At 43.6% G+C, this 26,530-nt stretch overlaps 1 long non-coding RNA gene across 2 annotated transcripts; it reads right to left on the reverse strand.

Moving 5' to 3' along the window:
- Positions 1 to 23,476: 23,476 nt before the first annotated feature.
- On the reverse strand, positions 23,477 to 25,229 carry LOC310841651. Of its 2 annotated transcripts, none has more exons than XR_014562655.1 (2): positions 25,095 to 25,229; positions 23,477 to 23,729 (listed from the first exon to the last, which is right to left on the reverse strand). It is a non-coding gene; the product is annotated as an uncharacterized lncRNA (long non-coding RNA). The 2 variants fall into 2 exon arrangements; XR_014562656.1 differs by lacking the exon at positions 25,095 to 25,229 and adding an exon at positions 23,955 to 24,399.
- Positions 25,230 to 26,530: the final 1,301 nt, after the last annotated feature.

Here is a 26,530-nt window from a genome sequence, read left to right on the forward strand (position 1 = left end):
TCTGGCGAGCCAGCACCAGCGCCGCACACGGAAACGCCATTTACCTTCCTGCTATAAAGCGGTACCTATTTATCTACTTGCACTTAAGGGTGCTTTCGAACTGCTAGGTGGGCAGGAGCTGGGACCGAACGACGGGAGCTCACCCCACCACGGGGATTCGAACTGCCGACCTTACGATCAGCAAGTCCTAGGCACTGAGGTTTTACCCACAGCGCCACCCGCGTCCCTTGTTGTATACATACTGTGTGGTAAATTAGGCTGTCAGAGGTTTACCGTGGAACAAGGATTTGAACCTACATCTCTTCATTCCAAGTGCATTCACCGGCTCATGATGACTTTGAGTAGCAGCAACAGAAATCATTTTTCCGGTGAAGGGTGTTGTTTCTGTGTCAATGTTCCTGGTAAACTTTTGTGTTTCCAGTGCTTTTTTTCTAAAAAAAACAAATCTTTAGGGGTCCTCTCATTTTCCTACTCATATTGAAATACTGCCCCTCAATGAGGCCAAGCTTGTTGTTGTTGTTTAGTTGTTTAGTCATGTCCGACTCTTCATGACCCCATGGACCAGAGCACGTCAGGCACTCCTGTCTTCCACTGCCTCCCGCAGTTTGGTCAGACTCATGCTGGTAGCATCAAGAACACTATCCAACTATCTCGTCCTCTGTCGTCCCCTTCTCCTTGTGCCCTCCATCTTTCCCAACATCAGGGTCTTTTCCAGGGAGTCTTCTCTTCTCATGAGGTGGCCAAAGTATTGGAGCCTCAGTTTCACAATCTGTCCTTTCAGTGAGCACTCAGGGCTGAGTTCCTTAAGAATGGATAGGTTTGATCTTCTTGCAGTCCATGGGACTCTCAAGAGTCTTCTCCAGCACCATAATTCAAAAGCATCAATTCTTCGGCGATCAGCCTTCTTTGTGGTCCAGCTCTCACTTCCATACATCACTACTGGGAAAACCATAGCTTTAACTCTATGAACCTTTGCTGGCAAAGCTTAGATTCACATAATGCTTAGGGGTATGTGTACCCCTGCGTACCCCCAGAAAAAAAGCACTGCGTGTATCTAATTAATAAAGCAACAGTGGAAGTTTTCACTCTGGGATGGTGCCAAAAACTAGTAGTTATAAATACTGATGGATTCATGCAAAATAAACAAACAGAACCTACACAAGTGACACTGGCATTACACCCCACAAACATACTAAATATTACCACCGCAATCCCCTCTCCCCCTTCTCTCTCTCCTCCTTTCCCCCCCACCTTACTCTGTATAATGTCTCACATCAAATGTAAAAAAGACTTTATGATTTTTTGGTGGGTGGGTGGGAGAGAATGCACTTTTTTTGTGAACCAAGAAGATCTTGAATGAATGAATGAATGAATGAATGAATGAATGAATGAATGCAGTAGGAACCTGGTCCGATTATTGCTGCATGGTGCCCAAATGACAGCAAAAGGCAGTAATAAAATCTCCCATGCATATTGACCAAGCTCCTGTGGCAGATGACAGTGGTGGTGTTGATGACTCAGAGTGCAGGTGCAAACATGCTCCTTGGGCAAAGGGGATCTGCACCCTATGCAAACATGTTTTGCCTGTCTTAGCGCGTGACTAACTGTGGCTCCTCTGCTTTTGCCGTCTGTCACCAACTCAACATTTACAGTCCATGGGAACTGCACTGATGATTGACTGCACCGATGAGTGGCAAAAGTTGCACACTGTAGAACTTTGCATGCTTTGATAGCTGGGTGGCTCCACTTTGTCTGTCATTGTGCAAGGCCTCTTCCTCATTGGTTTCCAGTTCACCTTGATGTTTTGTCTTCAGCTGACTCGTGGCACCCTTCCAGCCTGCTTTGAGACAGTTTATAGCGTGTTGGGAGGGAGGTGGAGCAAACTCACAACAGAAGCTGCTAATGGAAATGTAACAGCAGCAAAAATGGAGCAATAATGGATAACTGGAACATGGGGATAGCTTTCCACAGAGAGCAGAGAGGATGCTGTGCTCCACAAAAGGCTATTGGACCTGCCACTACTGAGAAGGCCTTCTGCCTGGTTCCCTATAACCTCACTTCTCACAGTGAGGAAACCAGCAGAAGATCCTCGGAAGAGGACCTCAGTGGCTGGGCTGAACGATGGGGCTGGAGACGCTCTTTCGAGTATACTGGGCTGAGGCCGTTTTAAACACTTAAAAATTTATCTATGGAGGGCTGACTTCAGATGTCTTCTAAAGGCTGTACAGTTGCTTACCCCTCCAATATTTCTCCAATCAAAATAGGGACATTCTAAGGAAAAGCAGATAAAATAAAAAACCGAGATGAATTCTGTAAATCTGGGACTGTCCCTGGAAATAAGGACTTGGAGAATCTTCTAGAATGAAATGACCCATCTTATTGGCAACCCTGGTCACTTGGAGATGTTACCTGTCAGAGGGCTCTTGGGTTTGACTTCAGTTTGTGTCTCCTATGATGCTGGTTAAGGGGACATTTCCAGTCCTACTTGGAGCTGTTGGGGACTGAAACTGGGATCTTCTGCATGTAAAACTCTAGCACTGCACTAGCCAATCTATTTTCTACTTTTGCCTTTTTGTTATTGTGTCCTTCTCCCTGGCTCCTCAAAGCCTACACTGGGCCTATGTTGCTTCTCCTCTCTTTTTCCCATTCCTGCCCCCTCCCCAGCCTTTAAAGCAAGAGTGAACATTATCGGACCAGCTGCTTTGGTGAAGCACAAATCAGTCTCAAGGAGGCTCAGAATTCCTTTCTTAAACTGGGGAGGTTCACTAGTACAAAACATGAACTCCTTAAACTCCTAGTTTAAGGTATTTAGCCAATACAATTTCCTCTCTCCTTCTTTAATTTGATGTTCTCACTTTTATATTTAAAGATCTATCAGTTTTAATTTTGTTTTCCCCCTCCCCCTTTTGTGCTGTGTCATTTTCTTCTTCTTCTTTCTTTATAAATTTCCAATAAAAAATAAGTATAGTATGAAGAAAAACAGCCAGCTTTATCTATCTAAGGTTACTCCCTCAGGCATATTTTCACCTCCAGCCATTGCTTTTCTAAACTCCTTCATTTTCAGCAAAGAATTTAAGCCTTTTCAATGGACATAAAAGTTCAGCAGGGACTTTTAATTCAGAAATCTTTTATTTGCTTACGCGTGGATACTCAATTACCATATGGATAACAATGTTGTAGTAAGAAAATCTTTTTTCCCAGTGTTCAGCATATAATCTCTCCTTTCTCTGTCAATTTTCACAGCTTGATGCACCTCAAATAATGGAAACGTGACTTAATTTTCAGTCTGTCCTTGAACAGCATTCAGTAAGTCCTTTTGATTGACTTGTACTAGCTTGAGCTCCTACTGGAACAGTGGCTGTATTCAGTAGCAATTTTTTTGGTCACATTATAAAATTAAATCTTTAGTATTCTTTTTTAAAACAAGCAAATATGCACTTTTACCAAGAAAATCAGTTGGTACGCCACTGAGGTTTGGATAGGAGGGATTAAGCTAGGCATTCATTGTATTAAGGATTTTGGCCTTAAGAAAATCATGCAAATCCCAAGCTTATGAACAGTTCAGCGTAAGTCTATAGGTTTATCAAATTTGCCAAATCCTGGGCTGAATTTCTGATGATCAAGGATCAACCCATTCCTGTCATTGGGGAACATATGGATCTACTCCATGTTGTGACTGCAAATGTATATATGTACAAAATAATCTAATTGTGGCAGAAACTGTTATGATAACTCACTGGCCAAAGGGGTAGAAACTTGTTTTTGTAGGATGTAGTAGCATTCTAAGTGACTTCTTATTCCATCTCCTCCTTCTGATCCATGCACTGCTTTTAGGTTTAAATTGTGTAGCTTAATGGTAGAGATGGGGGAGAAACATGATCCAGTTCAATTTAAAATAACACACACAAATGCATTATATCAGGAAACATTGCTTTGCAAAAATGTGTACATTAAGCAAAAGTGTATACTAGGAGAAATTTGTACAAAAATGTTGATAAATTTTCACAAGGACTTTTTTAAAAAATATATGCAGAAGCTGGAGATCCATTCCAGCCTTTTTGTTCTGCCTGCATCTCTCTCTGTCTGCTTCCCTCGATCCCCCATTTTTTAAAACACTGGGGGGGGGGGAGTAATCTGGGCACATGTGATGGCACACTCCCAGCCCATGTTTATGACAGGATGACTGTCAATGCATTCAGCTTGAAATCACTGGCTGCAGCAATTCAGCACAGAGTTAAAGTCTTATGCATTATATGCAGATGCGCTAAATGCAACATCAGCCCCATTACTGCTGGTACCAAATTTTGTGTTGTGTGCCAAGGTATGGATGAAATTGTGTCTGCTTCCTATTGCATTGATGGCTGGGGTTGATCATGCTGTAGCATGGGGAGGATGCAACAGCAGCAAAGGAACAGTAGTAAACCTTCTGAGTAGTAAACAGTGTAAACCTTCTGAGTTAGAAGGAGGCTTTTTGGCATGCTTGAGAAAATAAGAGTGGACGTGGGGATCAAAGATACTAACAGCTCTTGAATTCCTCTTTAACATGATGTTCTCCTACGCATCACCCCCTCCCTGCAAGAATTGTTCACTGTGTGAGTCTCATATAATAATAATGCAAGATCCTATTGCACAAAGTAGCTGAGTTTCCACCCCACTGGGTGTCTATTCAGTCAGTTACTCAATCCAAAGGAAACATCCCTGATTAAGCAACCAGACACTGTGCCATGTTACGCTATTCCTGCAGCCAGTGAACAAGTGCATTGTGTGACAGACGGGGGGAAGGGTGTGCTGTCATCCACAGAAAACTGCTATTAAGCTAAGGTGTCATTTTATACACATCACAGCAGTTTAAAGACTCACAGAATGATAAAGGTTACAACAAGGTCATTCAGTCTTGGGCCAGGCATATCATAACCTCTAAATCACCTCTCGACTGATATTCTTCCCTCTTTTTTTTTTACGTAAACTACCAGTCACAAAACTTCCAGCCTACAGCCATTAAACAGAAGGAACTGCCTCACACAGAGTTAAAACGGTATTCTTCCAATCACCTTGGTAACACACTTATTTTTAATGAGCAAAATTCGCATAAAGCATTTAGATATTCTTCTATGTTTTTACATAAAACATCATTTTAATATACAGCATTGTTTCTGAATGTTTGTATATACTGAATGACTTCTACATATGGAATTGTGTTTACATATGGAATTGTTTTTAATTGTTGATGTGTGTTTTTTGTTTTACTGTGAAACACCTCTTTGAGATTATCATAAATGGAATCAAATAAGTGCATATGTGTGTTCCAATATATATATTTCATTTTCACAGTTTTTAATCATTGTTTGTCCAGCCAGAGCCTAGAGGGGCATTCAGACTGCCTTCTCCTACCCGAGATGAAACAGTTACAGATAGGTAGCCGTGTTGGTCTGCCATAGTCAAAACAAAAAAAATTCCTTCCAGTAGCACCTTAAAGACCAACTAAGTTAGTTCTTGGTATGAGCTTTCGTGTGCATGCACACTTCTTCAGATTCACACGGATGAAACGTTAGTCAAGGTGATGTACCCTATCACCCATGACAATTCAACATTCTATGGCTTTTTAAATGTGTTTGGGGGAGGGGGTTATTAGATTGTATTTGGTTTAGTTTTAGCATGTATTTTGTGTTCCCATTTTGTGTTTCGATGTTGTGAATTACCCTGTGATCTTCCGGTGAAGGGTGGTGTAGAAATTTAATAAATAAATGCTGACTTGGACTGTTGCAAATTGAAACCCAGCAGCATCTAGATACCACACTCTTTCACAGAAGGTAAAAATGCCAGCTGCTTTTACACTAGACTACAACCACAGAGCCTAGGACTTGCCGATCACAAGGTTGGCGGTTCGAATCCCCGTGACGGGGTGAGCTTCCGTTGCTCGGTCCCTGCTCCTGCCAACCTAGCAGTTTGAAAGCACGTCAAAGTGCAAGTAGATAAATAGGTACTGCTCCGGCGGGAAGGTAAACAGTGTTTCCGTGCGCTGCTCTGGTTCGCCAGAAGCAGCTTAGTCATGCTGGCCACATGACTTGGAAGCTGTACGCTAGCTCCCTTGGCCAATAAAGCGAGATGAGCGCTGCAACCCCAGAGTCGGTCATGACTGGACCTAATGGTCAGGGGTCCCTTTACCTTTACCTTTTACACTACATTTTGGACTATCTGCCTTATTGCTTAATAAAATCTTGGATAGTAGAGTCAGGTTGCCCAGCATGTCCATCATGATACCTGAAATTGATAGCCGACGTGAACCATGGGAACCATGGGAAGTGATGGAGGTAGGAAATATTTGTTATTTGTATCATAGCTTTGTGGTAACCTGCATGCCGTGTATACCCTGCTAAAAGGACCCCAAATAAGAGCTAGAGGAAAAACATCTGCCTGAGACTCCAAAGACCACTGCCAGTCACAGCAGATAAGCCCTGGACTTGATGGACCAACGTTATGACACAGCGTATGAGAGCATCATATATTCCTTAATCTCCTGTAAAACTGCTTAAAATATCCAGCGAAGCTCCTGCCAATGACAGCCTTTTTCTTCTGTGGTTCCACTTAAGTCCTTTCACCCTCACTGTAAGGGAACAGCATCATGAGTTACGAAAGCAACTGATCAGGGACCAAGGCAGGTTCAGTGATATCAACAATGGGAAGTTGCACAATATTTTCCTGGAATAAGGGGCTTCCTACTTACTAGGAATGCCTGAGCAGTGCTCTTAGTTTCATGGGAAACACAAAGTCCTTTCAGATCCTTTAAGTGTTCAGTCAGGCCTGATTTTTTATATACACCCCAATAAACTTGATGATTCTAACCAGTGCAGTTTTTTCTGGAGAGACACAGGGGTACGCATACCCCTAAACTTTTTGTGAATCTATTGGGAGAAGAAACTAAATTTTTACAAAATGTTTAGTTTCTTCTCTAGCATGGTGAATCGTCAGTTCTGTTGCTACCCCCGATGATGGCTTTATTTACTGTCACGGTGTCCCCTAAGTCTAAGATGGAAGCGAGCGTTTAATGTGTGAAGGAGTGTGGAATGTGGATGTGTGGTATTTTACTGATGAAAATTTAGCCTCATTGAGGGGCAGTATTTATTTTTCCCGATTTGAACTATAAAATGGTGATTTTCTTGAGTCAAAATGGAAGTACCCCTAAATATTTTTTTAAAGCACTGATTCTAACCATTTTTTAAAAACCAGAAGAAAGCCCTACAGATTGTAGAGGAGATTGCAGCTTTGCGGGGGTCTTGAAGGTAAAGGGACCCCTGACCATTAGGTCCAGTCGTGGCTGACTCTGGGGTTGTGGTGTTCATCTCGTTGTATTGGCCGAGGGAGCCGGCGTACAGCTTCCGGGTCACGTGGCAAGCATAACTGGTGAACCAGAGCAGCACACAGAAATGCCATTTACATTGCCACCGGAGTGGTACATATTTATCTACTTGCACTTTGACGTGTGTCAGGGGTTCAGGAGCAGAGACACAGGAGGGGGAGCAAATGGAGAGCGAGGAGGAGGAATCCGAGTGGGGTGGAGGCAGTGACAGTGGCCAGAGTCATTCCACGAGCCTCTCCAGCGAATCGGAAGATTCACAGAAGGGAGCGCCTATGGCCAGGGCAAGGGGGGCTCCAGGGGGCAAACCCCAGGAGGAAGGGGCCAGCGGGGACTCCCAGAGCAGCAGTTGGAAATCAGGACCAGCTTCCCCACCAGAGCGCAGTAGGGAGGGGGAGTCCCAGGAATCGGGACCAGTGTTCTCACCACCAGCGAGAGGAGATGAGTCAGGTTTGACCACGCCCACATCGGAGAGCGGGGAAACGGTCAGGAGGAAGGTTACCGGCTGGGCGCGCGCGCCAAGTTCAAATGTACAGGCGAGCGGCACAGCAGGGAGCCCGGATAGGGAGCCAGGTCCTAAAGCCCGCCGGAATGAAGGACAAGACTCAGGGGGGTCAGCATCAGAAGAGTCCAGGAGGGAGGAAACCCCAGGGGGCAGAAGGACCCAGAGGAGGAAGGAACAGCGCAGGAGGTGGAGCCGGGCTAGGATCTTAAACTGGTGCGGAAGGGATAGTGACTCAGAGGGGACTTCGCCGATCTAGAGTCAAGACGTAGGGCTGCGCGCTCTGGGGTTTGAAATGGAAACTAAACTTCAATAAAGACTTTTGTACATTACATCAACCGGGCGTTGGTCCTCTGTGAGCTGGGACCTAGAGGCAGTCCTGACAACGTGCTTTCAAATTGCTAGGTTGGCAGGAGCAGGGACCAAGCAACGGGAGCTCACCCCGTCGTGGGGATTCAAACCACGACCTTCTGATTGGCAAGTCCTAGGCTCTGTGGTTTAACCCACAGCGCCACCCGTGTCCCTTGGGGGGGGGGTCTTATCTTATCTTATGAATAATAAATAGTAAGTATAGTGGCAGTTAGCCTTAGGTGTGTATTGCACATCTAAAGCGTTAAAGTAAAACACTAATCATTTTTATCTTTCTAGGTTGGTTCAAGGCTATCTACTCATAAAATCAAGTGTTTTTTTGTGGAAGTATAGTTGACTGAGATAAGAGATAGGGCCTTTTTAGTGGCAGCACCAATACTATAGAACCATTAAACTTAGGTGGCCCCCACACTGGTTGCCTACTGAACACTTTAAACTTAATTCCACCATGTTTTTGCCTTGCTAGAATGATAATAACTTATCTGAAGGCTACATTTCATTTGCTACACCTGCCTCTGCTATGTTCAATTCAATATTGCTGTTTTATTTTGATATTGCAGTTTTAAGTATTGTAAGATGCCTTGAATAATACACATGAATTAAAAGTAAAAAATTCTATAGAATTTAATCATTTTTAATAAATAGGACCCCTGGTTTTGACCACGATGAGCCAGTGAAGGAGATCTCTGCCCCCCCCCTCAATCCGATCCCCAAATACAGTGAAAAGTATTAAAGGGGAGCAAGGTGCATATTATGCCCCGGAGTCATGATTCTGAACAATATGGAGACATTGATGGCTTCACTGGTAGGACCAGCAGCAACAGACTCTCCCGATCCCTCCAGACACAGCTGTGCTGGATCCCACAACAGCAGTCGGGTAATAGAAATGCTGTGATGAATTGATGGGTTCATTAGTGTACAATTTAAGAATCAATGGACAAGGCTTCATAATAGAGCAGAGCTCGCAGGAGCCAAGTTCCAGCACTTTAATTGCAGCAGGAGCTCAATGTCGACATTTTCTTAAATGCTTCCCCCGAACAAAGAAAACAATCAAACAGATTGAGAGGCTGAGGGATAATTTGGTGCTTGTGCATGTGTGTATGTTTGTTACTGGGGAAGGGAAGGGAGTAACTTAACTGGAAAATCACTTAGAACAGCTTGGCAGTGTTCACGACAGTATTAGGCACAGTTCAGAAGAAGCATTTTCACATTATTCGGCTGGGCTGTCCTAATGAACATGCAGAGCTCAAATAGGCTCTGGTCCTAACAAGAAGGTGCCCAAAATGAACAAATAGAGGGTGTGCAACTGTAGAACTGTGGGTGGATCACACACATTTTCATCTAGATAATCTGCAGCCTCGCTTGTCAGTTTAAGACGCAGCCAAAGGTGGACTGGGTCACTGTAGCCCATATCTGTGCTCTATTTAGTTTTCAATTCAACTTTGTTTTAAACCAGTATGCTACTTTTGCCTGCCTCTCCAGGCACTTCTATAGATGCTTTAAGGGCCTCGGAGTGGTAACGTTCCCTGTTAAATGGGCAGCAGAACACCTCTTGGTATGCATAGGAAGTTCCTGGGGAACAGTTGGGGTTCATCCAGTGGCAGGTAGCTGGAGTCTAGGATCTGTGCATGCAGATGTAGATGGCAACCAGACTCTGGGCATGTTGACTTCTGGATACCTGGCTGATTGATTTCTAACTAGGGATGGGAGAGGCAGTCAATCCAGTTTGCATTTAAAGGTGAATTTACCTAATATGCGATCTGAAACACAGCCATCCTTTGAAATCTGAATTTTGCAATGGAGTTTTCTAGCCAAGGAATCTGTTAAAAAAATAATGCATCCACTAGGGTAAAGTGTGCCTGTGAATGCATAGATTAGTCAAAATAACATTTAAAAGATGCATTATGTCAGGTGAAATTGCTTTTCAAAAATGAGTACGCTAGGAAAAAATGTATACAAAAATGTGTATATAAGGAGAAATTTGCACTGAACTTCAATAAATAAATAAATCACAAACCAGTGTGAAAATATGGAGAACCAAATTTAAGACCGGGAAAATGAGGAATTGAAAGAAATTGGAATTGACACATTTGCCCAGCTGTGCTTGTAAACAACATGGCTGCAGTCTAAGATTTGTGTGTACAGGTATGCACAGCAATCCGGTCTTGGGCATCAAGTTGACCTTCAGACCCCCCTAACCCACTGGATGATTGAATTGTAGCTTATGTATTTAGCCCATCTCTGCCTGAAGCAGGAACCACACATCCCCCCTCCCAACATGACGTGGATCATCCTCCATGAACTCAGAAAGAAAAACTCCATCCTGTATAATGAACTAAAATAACCACAGCTACCACAACAATCTATCTCCAAATACAGTGAATTAGCAAGGGCTCTAAAAATGTAGACATGTGAGAGACTGGTACACCATGCTCTTCTTGAGCTGCCACTTTCTATGGAAGGCAAGCTGCAAAAGATTGATGTTATGACTGAAATACAGATAATAGAAGCCCTTTGCAATTAGTAGCTCAATGACAGCTAAGGGTAATCTGTAGCGGAAGAGTGCTGGGGTTGGGGGAAGCAGGGCATGCGGAGGAGAAAAAAAGTTGTAGTCAGCCATACTTTCTGTAACATCCATCCCATTTCATCTGTTCCCCGGTAATGATGGCCAGAGGCAAGGTCTAATGATACACTTTTTAAAAGTAAGGTGTGTGCGTGCGCGCATTGAAGACAGACATTATAAGAGATAAAAATAGGGCCAGTATTAGAAATGCTTTTTCTGCTATAAATCTGCTGGAGAATAATAGCTTTTCTTCTGAGGAAGGTGATGCAGCCAAATTAAATATGCATACCACATAAGCAGATATGGCTGGCCATGGAAGATAACTTCCTCCTCTTCTTCCAAAAGGAATAAAACCCTGAACTTCAACTATTCATGTCGAACTCAGTGGTACCTAAGGGACTGGGAGAGAACCCGCAAGGGGTGTGTGTGTGTGTGTGTGTGTGTGTGTGTGTATGTACACATGGTTATGGGCCAGGCAAATTCACAGGTAGGCATGGCACTAAATGAAAAGGGTGTTATATTCTAGATGCCAGCAGAATTATTTGAAAATACAAAATGAAAGCAAAAAAAAATAGTTTTCAGCCCTACATTGTAAGCTCTTTCTTTTTCTTCTTCTTTCTGGAAAAACAAATTATACGGCACCAGCGGGATAGCTTTAATGCGCTCCAAGAGGATATTAAGAAAAGGGGGAGAAACACCCCCAAGAGGCAAAAGAAAATGTTCTCTATAGGAAATTAAGCCAGACCTCGACAAACAACAACAATAACCTACAATGCAGGTAAAACTTCAGACACGAATCAATGAATAGAGAATGAACATTAGCAGAGCCTGAAGCAAAGGCAGCTAGGAACACAAAAGAGGAGAGAGGGGCTTTGGAGCACCCACTGAAACAAATTCCAAACAATATGCATACTAATGAACTCGCAATGCCACTTAGTTTTGCATCCATTATTCATTGTTTGGCTTTACAGAAAATGCAACTTCACAATGAAGTGATTACAGGGAGCATCAATGGCGGCAGGATGATAACAGGGAAGGAGCTGGCCGCTGCACCTGTTCCTTCAACCTTTGGTCCCGGTGCATGGAAATTAACATCGAATTGGCAACTAGAAGGTAGGTTTGGACAAGGACATTGCTCCCAAAGAAGTGCAGGGCAGTGGTACTGCCAGATCCATTATTTCTGTCATTCCTTCTCAAAAAGAGTTGCAAGAGGTCTTCAAAGAGAACATTTTGGAAGGCCCTCCACACAACAAGGGTTTGGTGGCCAAAGAGAAGAGGGGCATGTCTTCTCTTGCACCTCCCTTGGGTCCTAGGAAAGGAGAGTGCTTTGCACAAAGAGATTCCAATTCAAGATGTCCTTTTATTGAAGGACTGAGTTTGTCAATGTAACTGAGCTTTATTAAATATGTTAATACTTTTAATAGCCTAGGCCTGACATATATAGATGATAGGTGATAGGTAGATAGATAGATATAGATAGATAGATGATAGATAGATGATAGATAGATGATAGATAGATGATAGATATAGATAGATAGATAGATGATAGATAGATAGATAGATAGATAGATAGATAGATGATAGATAGATGATAGATAGATAGATAGATAGACAGATAGATATAGATGATGTTGTTGTTTAGTCATTTAGTCGTGTCCGACTCTTCATGACCCCATGGACCAGAGCATGCCAGGCACTTCTGTCTTCCACTGCCTCCCACAGTTTGGTCAAACTCATGCTGGTAGCTTCGAGAACACTGTCCAACCATCTTGTCCTCTGTCATACCCTTCTCCTTGTGCCCTCCATCTTTCCCAACATCAGGTTCTTTTCCAGGGAGTCTTTTCCTTAAGAATGGAGAGGTTTGATCTTCTTGCAGTCCATGGGACTCTCAAGAGTCTCCTCCAGCACCATAATTCAAAAGCATCAATTCTTCGGCGTCAGCTTTCTTTATGGTCCAGCTCTCACTTCCATACATCACTACTGGGAAAACCATAGGTTTTTACTATTTGGACCTTTGTTGGCAAGGTGATGTCTCTACTTTTTAAGATGCTGATGATACACAAACACTATTTTAAATTTCTTTTGGTTGCTGGGTTTCTTAGTGCTTTTAATGGGAAGCTATTAAAACTGTTCTTTGTTGAGAATAGGAAGTGTATTTGAAGCAATGTTGGGTTCTGTATCTCCATTTGCTGCTTCATCCTGTTAGTCCAGGCCATGCTGCATTATAATTTTGTTATCTTTCAACCGCACCTTAAGCTGGAGCTAAATGTATGAAATTTCCTGAAACAGAAATAAGACAGGGGGGTGGGGGGAAATAAGGGATTATATTTAAAATTACATTTGCATACATAAGTACCCAGTGAGGCTTACACTCCATTTCACATTCATTCCATTGGCTTCCTTACTTTAAGACTATACTCCTCCATCAGATCTCTGCAGCTGATCTTAGATAAGCAGTAGAAATGACAGTTTAGCTTGGCAGCTTGGCTGGCCTGCTGAATGTGTCAAGCCTCCAAATACAATCTGACTTTTGCCTGCTATAACACCCTTGGCCATGGTAGCAAGCTGGTTGGTTCACTAAAAAAAAAGGTGTTTTTCCTTTGACATTTCACACTCCATGCATTCAGACGTTGTTGTCTTGTCCTGACTTTTGCCTTGACTTGGGGCTTGCTTCTAACTTACAGTTAGAAGCAAGCCCCAGGGAAGGGAGAAAACATTCAATCAGTTCGTTTTTTCTATATGCAAACTGAAATGTCATGATCCTTAGAAATGTGTACTTCTCTGAATTTTGCATTTAAATTCAAGAAAAAAAGTATGCAAAATATGTGTAGGCAGGATACAGTGGTACCTCGGGTTAAGTACTTAATTCGTTCCGGAGGTCCGTTCTTAACCTGAAACTGTTCTTAACCTGAGGCACCACTTTAGCTAATGGGGCCTCCTCCTGCTGCTGCGCTGCTGGAGCACTATTTTTGTTCTCATCCTGAAGCAAAGTTCTTAACCCAAGGTACTATTTCTGGGTTAGCAGAGTCTGTAACCTGAAGCATATATAACCTGAAGTGTATGTAACCCGAGGTACCACTGTACAACGAATGAGCCCACAATCAGTAAACTAGTTCGGTAAAATTGCTAGTAGTTCTTAGGAGACCCCTATTCAGGGTGGTTCCTCTTCCCAGGCAACTCTAGGAAATGTAACTCCCTGAGGGAAAACAAGGGTCTTCTAGCCACTCTCAGCACCCTTTACAAACTACACTTCCCAGGATTCTTTGGGGGAAGCTATGACTGTGATAGGAAGTTGCTTTAAATGTATAGAGCAGATCAGGCCCTCTTCTGTGTGATGGCCTTTCAGGTATTTGAAGAGCATTTTCATGTCTCCCCACCCCAAGCCTTCCCATCTCCAGGCTAAATGTACCAAATTCCCTCACCCTTTCCTCATAGGACTTTCCATACCCATTAAAAGCAGCTGGCAAACAGCAATAAAAGTAGTCTGGCTACTGCTTCTACTACTAATTAGATTTCTTACATGCCTTTTCCCCATGAGGTCGCAAGGCAGGTTGCAACATTTTCAAAATACGTTATTCTATTTAAAAACACATGTATTAAAAATAGATATAGTAAAAAAAAAAAAAACCAGCTAAAAAAACTTACGCCAAGAGACTTTACCTAAAAGTGAAATCAGTGATCGAGCCCCAAAGGGGGCGGAGGCTGTGAGGCAAGAGGGCTAAACACACTGAACAAGAGAATAGAGGATTCTGGCTTTCTACTGCAACAAAACTATTTAAGAAGAATGGAATACGAATGGGGTGATCTTAATCTTCTTTTTTTGCCTCTGCTGAAATTCAGTAGGCTGTGATGGGAAACACAGGCCAAGAGGAGGAGGAGGAGAAAGAAAGTAGGTTTCCTGCCGGAAACTATTTTCTTTAGATTTACCTTTATTATAAAGAAACTCTCAGATCAAATCAGGAAGAGTAAATAAGCTTCCTGGAATAGTACCCAGGGGTTTTGTTTTTGATAGAGAAACAAAATTGGGAGTTAGGTTGGGGAATCCATCAGTGTCCAGACCTTAAAGGCACAATAGTCTGCTTTATCTGTGCAGCAATTTTGCTGATTTCATCTCTAGGGCCGTTTAGTCTGCAGCTAATTATATGTGCCCTTACTAATAGGCATAAAAGTCACAGGCACAAAGGAAGCTGACTTCTACTGAGACTCAGGAGCGGTTTGCTCAGTGGGGCAGAGATGGAGCAAAAGTCTCCTGGCACGACCACCACTGCTGCTGCTACTTGCCAGGGAGGGAGGGATGAGACAGCAATGGAGTCAGGGTCATGCAGATGCATCTTTGGGAGTGTCAGATTGGCTCCACTCACACACTCATGCTTCCTCTGCTGTCCTCTTGTCCCAGTGACACTGCTGTCTGGAAGCTATTATAGAAATTTAGTAAATAAATATCAAATATTGATGTGGTTCCCCACTCCTGCATAGGCAGACCATTGGTCCAGAGGCGGATTTAGGGCAGTGTAACCTGTTCTGCCACACTGGGCACTGAGCCTAATGGGTGCCGCAGGGCATGGCAACTATGATGTAGCAACCTGAGAAGAGTGGAAGGTGAGAGACAAGGAGGGTCACTGTCAGGGACTGGGCATCGGAGGAGGAATGGTGGAGATTGCCCCCCCTTCTCCTGCACTTCCCAGAGAAGAGGGAGACAGTATAGATTTAGATCAGTGGTTTGCAGAAGGTCATAGTTCAGAGGCTGCAGGAGGGAGGAGCTGGGAAATATTGGGAGAGGAGCAGGAGAAAGAAGAAGCACCAGGAGAGAAACAGCTGACAGACTAGGTGTCTTTAGAAAGCATTCCAGACCCGCCTTCCCAGGACCCTGTGGGCATTGAGAGTAGGAGAACAGAAAGCTCAGAGGCAGAAAGCACAGATCAGCCAATGCAGGGATGATGTATAACAAGAGAGACGGAGGGGGTGGGGAGCAACACCATTATCTAAGAGGTGACACCCTACATCTCTCTCTGAATATTGGAGGTGACCGGCGCGTGGATCACAGTGGCTAGGTCAGGGTGAGAGAGGTAAGGAGCCAACTGCTTAGCTTGGTGGAGATGAAAAAATGCCGCCTTTGTTATAGCTGCAATCTGTGCCTCCATGGAGAGGGAGGTATCGAAGATTACACCCAAACTCTTAACGGATGGTGCTGGCACTAATTGCACCCCCGTAAGAGATGGAGTTGCCCCCTCAATCCCATATCGTCCCATCCCAGCCATAGGACCTCTGTCTTCGAAGGATTTAACTTCAGCCAGCTCCCACGTAACCATCCAGCCACAGCTTCCAAGCATCTGATCAGTGTGTCTGGGGCCGAGTCAGGATGGCCATCCATCAACAGATAGAGTTGGGTGTCATCAGCATACTGATGGCAGCCCAGCCCAAAACTCCAGAGAAGCTGGGCGAGGGGGCACATAAAGATGTTAAAAAGCATCGGGGAGAGTATCGCACCCTGGGGCACTCCACACACCAAGGAGTGGTGGGATGACAATCCCCCCCAAGCGCCACCCTCTGTCTCCAACCAGAGAGAAACGAGCGCAGCCATTGAAGGGCTGTGCCCTGGATCCCCACGTCGGCAAGGCGGTGGTCCAGGAGTTCGTGATCAACCATGTCGAAAGCTGCTGACAGGTCTAGAAGAATCAGCAGCCCTGACCCGCCTCGATCCAGCTGCCTGCGGAGATCATCTGTTAGGGCGACCAGAGCCGTCTCGGTCCCATGACCAGCGCGGAAGCCAGACTGGAATGGATCCAGAGCCAATGCTTCATCCAGAAACCTACCAAGCTGTTCCTCTCTTGGAGGAGAAACCCCCTAATCCACAGCGGGAGAACATGGCCAAGGCCCTGGTGTTTCATTTTGGTTATAAAGGGTGTGCTGAGGGCTTTTTTAATGTTGGTTATCCCCAGTGCTTTTTTTCTTAAAAAAATAAATGTTTAGGAGTACTCTTATTTTCCTGCTCACATTGAAATACTGCCCCTCAATGAAGCCAAACTTAGCTTCACAAAATGTTTAGGGGTGTGCATACCCCTGCGTCCCCCCAGAAAAAAAAGTACTGGTTATCCCAAACCAAAGACAAATGGCACAGCCTTCTCTGCGAATATCCTTTCTCGGGATGACTTTTGCAAGCATTTCGTAAAGTTGTACAGTATTTTGAATTCCTGGTAGCGATTCCTAGCACGAGGGGAGCCACACTGGTAACAGCGTTTCCACTCAGCCTCGTTTATCACTGTCACTGGTTATTTTTAGTCAGGCTTCTTGGGAAAACGGTGAGAGCAATTTGTGAAACAGCACAATGATGCTGACAGCAGTTTATCTTAGCAAGATTATTACTCTGTGTACATGACTGACTAATGGTAGCTGAATGTTTTAAAACAACCACAGTTTCAGTACATTTCTTGCCTTACCCCCAAAAAGCCCCCCCCCACTTTCCAAGGGCTTCAGACATAAGGGATTTATTTGAGTTGACAAGAGATGGAAAGGTAAAATGGAGAACAGCCTGAAGAAACAATAAAGCTGAAAGTTTCCAGGCAAACTCAAGTCTGCTCTGTTTCTTTTTTAGCTGCCCCCGGTATGCTCCCATATGGTGCGCAGATGGGCATGGAAGGGGGCTCGGTGGTACAGGAGTGTGGGCTTTAGGGATCAGAGACACAAGGCGATCCCCGAGGAAAGGCGCTTTTGGGGGCTGATTGCTTGGACCAAAAGGGCTGCTGCCATGATGTTTTATTGTAATTATTTGTATAACTTTACTTTTATATACGTATAGAGGATTACTTCTAACAACATTTAATTGCTTTATAATTATTGTTTTCAGTGCTTCTCATTTTCCTATGTACGCCTGCTTGAGTCCCGTCAGGGAAAAAGGCAGGGTGATAAATAAATATACAATAATAACTTAAACAAACAAACAAGCATACTCAGAGCCTTGCCAAAGTAATTCATGCACTGGTTACTTCAAGACGGGATTAGTGCAGTGTGCTCTGTGTGGGGCTTCTGCTGTGCTTGATCCAAAAGCTGCAGTTAGCACAGAATGTTGCGACATTATTGCCAGCAGGACTGAGACACTGTCAGCATGTAACACCTCTGCTCAGAGATCTGCGCCCGTTGCTGATTTGCTACCAGGCCAAATTCAAGGTGTTACTTACTATTAGTATATAATGCCCTCAATAACTTGGGGACCTGTGAGATCGCCTTAACCCACTTGACCGCTTCAATCCATAGAACTGGCACTCTTAGAGGTGCCACAAAAAAACCTTGTTCTGCATTTGAAAGAAATGGATCTTTTAATGCGGCAGCACCCAAACTTTGGAACTCCCTGCCTATTGACATCAGGCAGGTGCTCTAAAAAGCATTTTCATTTAAGTCAGCCTCTCCAGATAGGTGAAATGTTGACATGCATTTTCATCTGTTTTTAGCTTCTCATTAATTGTCGTTCTTTTTTGGTATGTTTTAAATAGCTGTGCTTCACTGTTTTTACTGATGATGTTATCAATTCTTTTTGTAAACAACTTTATTTTTTCCTTTCTTTCAGTCAAGTAGTGCACAAATTTGATGAAATAAAGACCGCAGGTGGGACACGCATTCTCAGGGAGCCATGGTAGCAGCAAGCAGAGCTTTATTCCACAAAATGAGGACATTGCTTGGAGGCTGCCCTCAGAAAAAAAATACTCCTGCATTTCCCAGAAGGAAAGTCCGGAAGCATTTGCGTTGCCGCAGAATCCTGCACACTGATTCCAGGGTTCAAAGCCATGTGCAAATGCATAATGAGACCATTTGTAGTCATCCTCAAGTGGTTATTGTCATTGCATCCTGAAATGCCATCTAGTTCAATAGCTCTCAGGATACCCATTACAGCCTCTTGTTGTCGACGGGCAGCAGTGTCACTCGGCTGTAGAAATAAACACTCCAAAGAAAGAGGGAGTCGGAACAGGGCCTGCTATTAAACGGCAGCGCTGATTTCTCGAGGGAAGCTGTTTGAAGCTGTGTTGCCTGAGGAGGTTCAAACAGGGCTGGCTGGAACACAGGGGGATTCCAAGGGAGAAGCCTGATGGGGCTGTGCCCTGCGGGTATCACTGCTTTTCAACTGCTGTTGTACAAAACAGCAACAATTGATGGAAGAGCAGAGCCTGTCTGGTAACCGCGGAAGGAAGTCAGGCAGGGGAAGGACCTACGGCAATATAATACCTATATGGGCTGATTTTCCACAGATGGCAGTAAGCCCCCAAGCTTTTAAAACACAGCAACTTGGCTCGAAGCTCAGGCATCCCTGTGAATCAGTATTATCACTGATCCATTGATACGGGGAGCAGCACAGCCTCCACACCGGCCAGGCAGCTCCGGCAACTCCAGTGGAGTTGATCAGGTTTCGCCACAAGTGATTTGCAGGCTGCTTCAACTCCAGGTTTGATGTGCCGTCCTAAAGAAAACAACAACAAATGTACTGGATGAAAGTGTGGTTTGGAGCAGTGGGAATTCAAGTGAATGTGCAGAAAGCATCACAAAGGGTAAATGTGAGGATTTGTCTGGTGGTCATGAAGAACATAATAATTGCTTTGTGAAATATATTATTACAAACATTGGGTGCCTCCCCCTCTCTCGGCTGAGCTGTTGCAAGAGTCCATGAGGTTCCAGGCACATACCTAGGGTCTGTGGTCCTTTGGAGAATTGAGACATGGCGGAGACTGTTGTAGCTTTAAGAAATATGGTTTATTCACCTATTTACACCTTCAGTCTGTGTGGAGCAAGTCCAGATCTTACAGCATGGTCATTTCAAGATGGGCTTGTCCCCTATAGCAGTGCAGCCATGGAGTTCAAAGCATCTTTCCCAGCCAATCTGCTCAAGATGGTTCACAGTCTTCCTTCTTCCCATTCCTCCCAGAAACCCTTGCTCGAGATTTTCCTTTCCTATCACTTCAAACACACCCACCCCACCCAACACCTTGGCAACATCTTTCTCCCCAGGCCGCAGGATTCCTTAGATGGCTCATCAACTCCTTTTTGTCACTTTAACAGATTTGCTCTTCACTAGGCCAGCCAGTGCCTGAGCCACCACTGAAAAGGCCCTGTCATGGGTCAGCGCCAACTAGCATCAACACCAATCCTATTGTTTTAGAAAGTGCAAATTTAATACAATTGCCTTTAAAGGCAAACTGAATCGAATTTCTCCCCAACTCCTACTCAGGACTAAGCACCACTGCATCCCATGAGGCTCAGTTCATTAAGACTTATTCCTAGGTAAATGGGCAGAGGATTGCCATCTAAGTGTCTTTGCTCTTTTTAAATGCTTCACTAGTTTGAGCTTTACAGATCTAAGCTTCTGTGTTTAAAGGAGCTATATTGTTGTCATAGCTCCTGCAGTTTAGGCTATAGGGTGGTGAGCGGGAGACACGTATACACACAATTCATTCTCATTGACACTTTGGTTTGATTTCTATGTAAACTTCCTAATTATCACAATGCCTCCACAACATAGCTCTTGAACAGATGTGTTAGAGACAAATGTAATTAGCATCCACAAGCACTACTATATTTGGGTTCTGCAGGATTCTCTGTTTTGTCAGCTCCAGTGTGTTTGTGTTCATTCCCACACTTTCTTTATTTTCTATTCTAAGTTGCCCCCCCCCCCCCGCTTCTTAAATACCACACATCCAGTAGGAAATCACCATCCCACTATCTGAAAATTTTTATTTATTGCATGTATACCCCACCTTATCCTTCAAGGAGCTCAAGGTGGTGTACACAGTGTACACAAGAAGAGACTTCAGCAGTGAGCTCTGCCTGGACCAGGATAACTGCCTAAGGATGCCAAGTTCTGACGCCATCTCTGCCCAGATGAGCGCTAGAAGAGAGTCTGAACCGCCACCTCCAAACAAAACTAATGCACAAACATTCAGCTTATTATTCCATGGCACATTTCCCAGGTGACAAGCATTTATTCATAGCCTGTCATTTATGGTGGTGCATTTTTAATAAAGCTATATTTGCAGCACTGGCCTCCTGGTGCTCTAGCCTGTAGCTAGTAATGAATGGCAGCCTGCCGAAAGCAGCAAACAGCCATCCTGTAACATCCAGAGGATGTACCCAGGCTTCTCTTACAACCTCTTCTACTTTTCCTTTCCCGCTTAGAAACCTGTCAAGGACTGGAGGATATGTCAGCTTGCCCTTGAATCTACTGCACCTCAATCAATCCATTGAATATCAGAGCTGGTCTGCCTCTGATATCACAGCCATTTCTCCAAATCCCATCTGTAGACAAGCTAATAGTTCTGTCCTTTGCAGATGTCTGTGCGGGGAAGTCAGGTTGGGAAGTGAACTGCATTTCAGAAACTTATTAGCAAAGGCAGAACTCTCTGACTGTGACCTTTGTCGTCTGTAGGGAGGAAGAGAAATAAAGTGGCAAGCAAAGTGGGTGGAGGGAAGGGGGGGAGAAGTTCTTTTGAAGCAGCTTCCCTGCTGCTCGTAACAATACCAAATGTGTGACATATGAAGAGAATGCGACTTACTGTAATGCAGGCATCTGAACCTCCGGCTGTTAAGCGCACCTGCCATTGCCCTCGTCTTCCTTTTCATCTACTCACTGCCTGATGCTCCCGTCACACTCCCCTGTCCTTCGGCCAGCTGCTCACTTACTCCCTCTGACCCTTTATTTGCTTTCACTTTCTCCCCCTAAAAAAGAGGACATCTTAAAAATTATTTCCTAATGAGAGGAAGCAGCTATTCTCTCCCGGCACACATCTGCAGCTTTTGCCAACCCGGTGCCCTCCAGATGTTTTAGACTCCCTCATTCCCAACAAGCGAAACACCTTGTAAACATCAGGCTGACAAATGCTGCCAACAGGAGACTTTCAGTTCCAGTTCCAGTTTCTAGCATTGCTGTAGGTTTGCAACGGTTTCTGTGCTGCGTCAGTATCAATCCCACACAGGATTCAATGTGATGGACTTGGATGTAGGGAAACTGGGCTTAAATGACACTTCCTTGCTGGATTGTTTTGGCCAAGTTGCTTGCTTCCCATTTTTATGTTGGGCAAATTAGAGTAAGAGGGCTTCATTCCAGTGACATCAACACTTCTGACATTAAAGCAGAAGTGAGGAGTTAGATGCATGAAAGATGTTGTTGTTTAGTCGTTTAGTTGTGTCTGACTCTTTGTGACCCCATGGACCAGAGCACACCAGGCACTTCTGTCTTCCACTGCTTCCCGCAGTTTGGTCAAACTCATGCTGGTAGCTTTGAGAACACTGTCCAACCATCTCGTCCTCTGTCGTCCCCTTCTCCTTGTGCCCTCCATCTTTCCCAACATCAGGGTCTTTTCCAGGGAGTCTTCTCTTCTCATGAGGTGGCCAAAGTATTGGAGCCTCAGCTTCAGGATCTGTCCTTCCAGTGAGCGCTCAGGGCTGATTTCCTTAAGAATGGATAGGTTTGATCTTCTTGCAGTCCATGGGACTCTCAAGAGTCTCCTCCAGCACCATAATTCAAAAGCATCAATTCTTCGGAGATCGGCCTTCTTTATGGTCCAGCTCTCACTTCCATACATTACTACTGGGAAAACCATAGCTTTAACTATATGGACCTTTGTTGGCAAGGTGATATCTCTGCTTTTTAAGACGCTGTCTAGGTTTGTCATTGCTTTTCTCCCAAGAAGCAGGCGTCTTTTAATTTTGTGACTGCTGTCACCATCTGCAGTGATCATGGAGCCCAAGAAAGTAAAATTTCTCACTGTCTCCATTTCTTCCCCTTCTATTTGCCAGGAGGTGATGGGACCAGTGGCCATGATCTTAGTTTTTTTGATGTTGAGCTTCAGACGATATTTTGCGCTCTCCTCTTTCACCCTCATTAAAAGGTTCTTTAATTTCTACTGGTTGTGAATGCCTCAATGGGCTGTTAGGATCAGAATAGATTTCACTTTAACCATGTATTTGAAACTAGGATTCCTAACTTTTTCTTATTCCCCCCACCCCAATGGCTATTGCCTACATGGCTCCTCATTTTGAACGGGATCATGACGTAGAGGGAGGAGGAGGACTTATGCTTCCACCCAATCATCTCATCCACCTGTTTGTCTCCAAAGTTGCAAATGGGGGGGAGGAGTTTTTCCAGTAGGAAAATATCACAACATAAAGGGTTAACTCTCCCCATGCTGCAGCCTCAGTCCAGATCAGCACCCCTTCCCCATTACTGCTGCTCACTTAAAAATGAGAAAACAGTGTAAATCTCAGGTTTCAAAGATGCAGCTAAAGTCTGACCTTTCATTTCTTAAATAGAAATGATACAGATTTGTTGTAAAGGGGTTTGAATGAAATGAGGCGCTCTGTGGAATTTGGCAGCTGTGGGGTGAGGAGCGGAAGCAGGAGCAGTGTTTACAGTTTAAATGTGGCAATTCTGGGCAACTCAGTTTTCAGCTTACCACAGCAAATTGCCAATAGCGAGATTTTCTTCCACGCTGCGCTGTTGTAACATAATTAGGAATGAAACTAACAGGATTTTGAATTCCCTTGTTAAACCCTGAGATGGGGCATCCAGGAAGAGTTTTCAAGCGCTTTCCTCCAGAGATCTGCTGAGGCTGCAGGGGGAACCTCTGCTTGAGATTTTCTTCATCAAATTCCTTTCCACAGAACACAGTCTTTTCCCATTCCTGGACAGTGTTTTCTTCCAGACTTATGCTAAAGTTATTAAACTGCTAAAAAGACAAATAATGGCCCCCTTCTGCCCCCCCCCCTCAACAATTAAGCACACCTGCTCAACTTTCTAGCAGAACAATTTCTCAGACTTCTTCCAGACCGGGCATTGACTATGAATGAGCAAGGCTTTGTTCATCCAGTTTTTGCTGGGTTAGCTTTATGATGTTGTGATTCTTCTCCCTTTTCCTTGTCCAGTTTCTCTCCTCTCTCCCCACAACACATCTTGGAAGATCTGACTTTTTAAAAACACAAAACAAAACAGTGGAACAGCTATTGATTTTCCGCAGGTGAAGATGGCATAGGAAAGTTTTTAACGTTTGATGTTTTATTGTATTTTTAATATTTTGTTGGAAGCCACCCAGAGTGGCTGGGGAAACCCAGCCAGATGGGCAGGGTATCAAATTATTATTATTATTATTATTATTAACTACAGCTTTGGTAGCTGGTTACAGCCTGCATACCTTGATCTAGAAATTTTTGTCTCTGTGGTCTGACTCACAGAATCGCAGAATTGTAGAGTTGGAAGGGATCCCAAGGGTCATCTAGTCCAACCCCCTACAATGCAGGAAACACAGCTAAAGACTTCTTGACAGATGGCCATCCAACATATGCTTAGAAACTTCCAATAAAGGAGAATCACCACCTTCCAAGGTTGTCTGTGTTGTGGAGGGTGGGGGTGATTTAAAAAAATATTTTTTTTAAAAAACATTCAAATTAAAATTTTACAATCAAATATTAAACAAAATAAAAGCAAGATTCCAAGGAATCTCTTGGACTTGCCTCCTCCCCTTTGTGGGTCCTATTGTTAACCATTTCCTCCTGCATCTTTTATGATAATCCAAATCTTTTACATCTCCATTGTGTCCAAAATTCACCATTAAGCTACAAGCGATCTTCCAATCCTATTAATGATTTGAACTGTTTACAATGGTTTTTATGATAGGTTATAAATTTCACCATTCTTTATTAAAATATTGGTTTTCCTGATTTCTGATTCTTCTGGTCATTTTAGCCTTTTTGGCATAATCCAGCAACTTGATCTGCCATTCTTAAATAATAATAATAATAATAATAATAATAATAATAATAATAATAATCCTGTCAGACTGGGAATATCCCTTCACTCACTCAAGTTTATTTTTTTTTTTAATAATATTTATTGAGTTTTACAGAAAAAAGGTTCACAAAAACAAAACAAAAATGAAAATACATATACACACATAAAAAAGCAAAAGCAAAACCAAAACTTAAAAAGAAAATTTAAGAAAAGAAAAATCCCTTTTTCAAATATCATAACATTCATTAACTTATTTTCCTGACTTCCTCACATCTCCCTTTTTTGTATCCCATTTAAAAATTTAGACAGCAAATTCATATCTTCTTAATTTTACCCTTAGTTAATTATCCTCACGAATTTTAACTTCTAATCATATTGCTAGTACCCCTTCATTTCATTCCAACATCATACGCATTCAAAATTTTTACAATGTTTCTGTAAATACATCTTAAATTTCTTCCAGTCTTCCTCCACCGACTCTTCTCCCTGATCCCGGATTCTGCCAGTCATTTCCGCCATTTCCATATATTCCATCTTCACTCACTCAAGTTTAGAACATCCCACCAGTCTTCAGCAGAGTTGCTTTTCTTTCAGCAAAGTAAGTAGCTCACGTATATGTCAAGCAAAGCTTTAATAATAAAGAAAATTGTAACACGATAACCTACCGTCTGAGAGAAACTAAAACAACGTCATGAGGCGAGAATGACAGTTGGCTTCTCTAACTGAACTAAACTGAACACCCGAAGGGAGGGGCCGATTCCGGCGCACAATACTGAAGCCCCACCCACCAGATAACAGACATTCTACTAATCAAATTAGGCCCCAGTGTTTTTCTTACATTTTGTTCCACTGTCAAACAGCTCTTACTGTCAGAAAGTTATTCCCAATGTTTCCCTACCCCTCTCTGAGTATCATTTTAACCCTTCCATTTTCAAAAAGCGTTGTCTTTTATATCTGTAATCTAGATCTGAAGTACCTCAAGAGAAATGGGAGGATTTAACTCTTCCCCCTTCCCATGCTATGGCGGCTCTGTCTCCACCCTTTCTCCTGGTTGCCTGCGGTGCCTGACAAGCAGTATGGACCAACACTTGTGAATGATCCAGGCCAGAGGACTTGTTTGGCAATTCAAGTAGCTCCCCGGGCATAAGTCAGAGTAGTCTTGGGTTGTTCTAATGGGATGTAGGTTGGTCATACACACATCACGCAACAGCGGCTTAAGCCCTCAGGCTCATCCTTCCCTGGGAGACATTTTATTTTTTGATGATGCCAATTATGAAAATGATAAAGCATAAAAAGAAGAGAAAACCCAGGTAGCAATACCTGTCAGTTAAGAAAAAGATTCAAAAGAGGCAATGGAGCAATAATACCTTTCTTGTTGTTGTTGTTTAGTCATGTCCAACTCTTCGTGACCCTGTGGACCAGAGCATGCCAGGCACTTCTGCCTTCCACTGCCTCCTGCAGTTTGGTCAGGCTCATGTTTGTAGCTTCGAGAACACTGTCCAACCATCTTGTCCTCTGTCGTCCCCTTCTCCTTGTGCCCTCCATCTTTCCCAACATCAGGGTCTTTTCCAGGGAGTCTTCTCTTCTCATGAGGTGGCCAAAGTATTGGAGTCTCAGCTTCACGATCTGTCCTTCCAGTGAGCACTAAGGGCTGATTTCCTTAAGAATGGATAGGTGTGATCTTCTTGCAGTCCATGGGACTCTCAAGAATCTCCTCCAGCACCATAATTCAAAAGCATCAATTCTTCAGCGATCAACCTTCTTTATGGTCCAGCTCTCACTTCCATACATCACTACTGGGAAAACCATAGCTTTAACTATATGGACCTTTATGGGCCTTAGAAAGCACTGCAAATAACAAGGCCAGTGGAAGTGATGGTATTCCAGCTGAACTATTTAAAATATTTAAAATTTTAAAAATACCTTAGGACCAGTTAAGTGCTCATTATTTTCTGATAATTTAGCTGGCTGGCTAAGATG

The sequence above is a fragment of the Podarcis gaigeae genome (assembly GCF_964106915.1).
Source record: "Podarcis gaigeae genome assembly, chromosome: 3".
Taxonomy (NCBI): Eukaryota; Metazoa; Chordata; class Lepidosauria; order Squamata; family Lacertidae; genus Podarcis; species Podarcis gaigeae.